Genomic DNA, 2,775 nt, shown 5'->3' with positions numbered 1-2,775 from the left:
AGAGTAGTTGGTATAAAGATAACTAACACTCCTGTAATTCATACAAGGCTTGAGAGCTCAGAAATTGGAGGAAACCTGAGCTGTTAAAGCCTACAGGTAATATGAGCCTACAGGTAAACAGAGTAGAGTCCAGCTTCCGCTAAACCCAGTAAGCACAATATTCAAACTTTAGTGTGTCTTGGAGTCACCAGTAATTGTGTTAGAAGTTCAGATTCCCACCCAATCCCTCCTCCCCTCCCCTCCCTGCCCAGGCCAATTCCCCTCCCCCGAGTATTTTCATGCAGGGTGGGGTTTGGGAATCAGTATTTCTGCAGTCTTCATGCAAGTTGACTACAGGCAACGCAACTTCATCCTATATTAGAAAACGTGTGAATTCTGGCAGTGCAGGCAGCTTAGCCAAGGCAGGGATGACCAGGCTGGGCTCCCCTCGGAGCTCTTGAGAGCGGATGCCACGCCCCGCTGTCCATCCTCGTGTCCAGGGCCGGGCTGTGCACAGAGCACACTCAGGGGACATTGGCTGAGCCGAGGCCATCACTGTGGGTGCTCTTAGAGCCGGGCACTTCCTCCAGTTTCATAGTGTGGCTGGCCCTTGCCCGAGCTCCCCAAGCAAACGCTTCCACTCCAAGGAAATCACTCATGCGAGAGTCTCATAAGAAATTTCTGCTTCTTTGATTTTGTTTTTGTTTTGTTTTTAATTAGTAGAGATCTGGGAGTGAGTAGAGAGATCTAGAGAAAGTACAAAGGGAAACATTCCTTTACAGAAATTGTTGGTAAATGTTATTTATTCATTCTACAACAGCTTTTGAGTTTAAGCTCCTTGAAAGAGTCTGTTTCTTTTTAACTGCTTTGTCCCCAGAGCTTCACATAATGCTTCGCAAATGACAAGAATTATAACAAAGGTAATTTACTTTTCTTGGGCGCTTACTGTGTGTTAGGTACTCTTCTAAACACTTTATATATATTATTCATTGTATCTTTACATCAGCCCTGTGGGGTAGGTTCTAATATTATCCCCATTTAATAAGTTCATAAACTGAGGCACAGAGAGGCACATAGTAGGCACTCAGTAAATACTTATTGAATGAACTATTTGTGGAGTGCTTCTTATGTGCAAAGTTATCTGCTAAGCTCTGAAGAGGGTAAAGAAATGAAGAAGACAATCCTGTCTGGAAAAGGATCTGGGAAAAGGGTTTCCAGTCTTATATGCCAGCCTGTTTGTGAGATTCCTGATCACACTGCCGGGAAGAGTGGACAGAGCCTGCTTCCTTCCATCTCCCACCTCCCATCCTGCCATGAACTGACATTCTTGGCTGAAACTGAGAAAGCAATGCAAGTCAGCGTGTCTTAAACACAATGACCCAAGGATGAGATGACAGCCGTTTCCTGTAGAATGCCAGAATGATAATTTATTTCTAAAGAAATTGAGATAACTAAGCAGTTTCCTGCAAGTGATTTTTCAATAGAGTGAGCCCTTGGGACTTGACTGTTAGTGAGCCACAGCAATAAAGCTGAGTTCATTTGGGGGCTCAGAGGGACACAAGGGAAGTTTCCTTGTGTCTAGCCCTCTCCTTGTCCCCCCCGACTCCCTCCCCTTGCCCCATTTGTTATTCTGACCTTTATCACCCTCCAAATGTGGGAAGGCACGATCCAACAGTTTAATTTCCCCAAGATAGTTACCCTTTCATAGCCATCCACAGGAGAAATCATTTGCTGTCCTTCCCCACAGCCCTGCAAATGAGAGACCCTCTCCAAAAAATCTCCTATTCCATTTGAGTGGCCCAATTCAAGTGTCTGCATATTATTTGGTCTCTCACTTTTGAAACACTCTCCTCTTCTATATTCCTTGGTTTCACTCTCCCTTCACACGAACTGCTCCTTCTGAGTTTTGCTAACCATCCCTTTTTCTAACTAATGTCCAAATCTGAGAGTTCTTCAGCCCTGGCCCTCAACCCTCTTCTCTCTCTGATCTTCGTTGCTCATCTCATGCATTGCCATGGATTCAAGCACCAGTTTAGTGCCATCGAATCTAAAATTTGTATTTCTACCCTGGGTCTCTCCTTTGACTGAAACTCTTGACATCGCTGTCTTGACTCGTTCCCTTGGATGCCTTATACCCCTCAAACTTAACAAATCCCAAAAGAGCTTTCAATGTTCTCGAAACCTCTTTTCCCATCCCACTCCAGTCTTCCCCATTTTGCTTAGTGGCTCTCTCGTCCACCTGGCTGCTCAAGCTGGAAAACAAATTATCCTGAATTTCTTCCCTTTCTTCATGTCCTTCAGTTAAATTCATTGGTGTTTAGCTTTTCTTGATTGTACCTCTCAAAGTTTAGACCTACATGCTTTTGAAAGCTGGAAACCTTAAAAAGTGGCTATCTTTTAGCTGTCAGAAATTTGTATCTTTGCTCTCAGTGTAAATTGCAAATTCGTGGGGAAGATTCTTCTTTTGTTCTGGGAGAAATAATTTTGTTTTCAGTTTTAGGGGGAAAAAAGTAGTTCCTTAGTTTGAACGAATCATCAGATGTTTTAAAAGTATATCTTCAGGTACTTCCCTGGTGGTCCAGTGGTTAAGAATCCATGCTCCCAATGCAGGGGGCCCGGGTTCAACCCCTGGTCGGGGAACTAGATCCCGCACGCCACAGCTAAGACCCAGCGCAGCCAAAAAAAAAAAAAAAAAAAAAAGTATATCTTCATCAGTCAGGTCTAGAGGGGTGAGAAGCAGATAACTGCAGCAACTCATCAATCTGCTGCAATCCTCCAAGAGAAGCTTTATTGAGA

Source organism: Orcinus orca, chromosome 4, assembly GCF_937001465.1.
Source record: "Orcinus orca chromosome 4, mOrcOrc1.1, whole genome shotgun sequence".
Classification (NCBI taxonomy): domain Eukaryota; kingdom Metazoa; phylum Chordata; class Mammalia; order Artiodactyla; family Delphinidae; genus Orcinus; species Orcinus orca.
The sequence above is the reverse complement of the archived record's forward strand: the minus strand, read 5'-3'. Positions refer to the sequence as shown.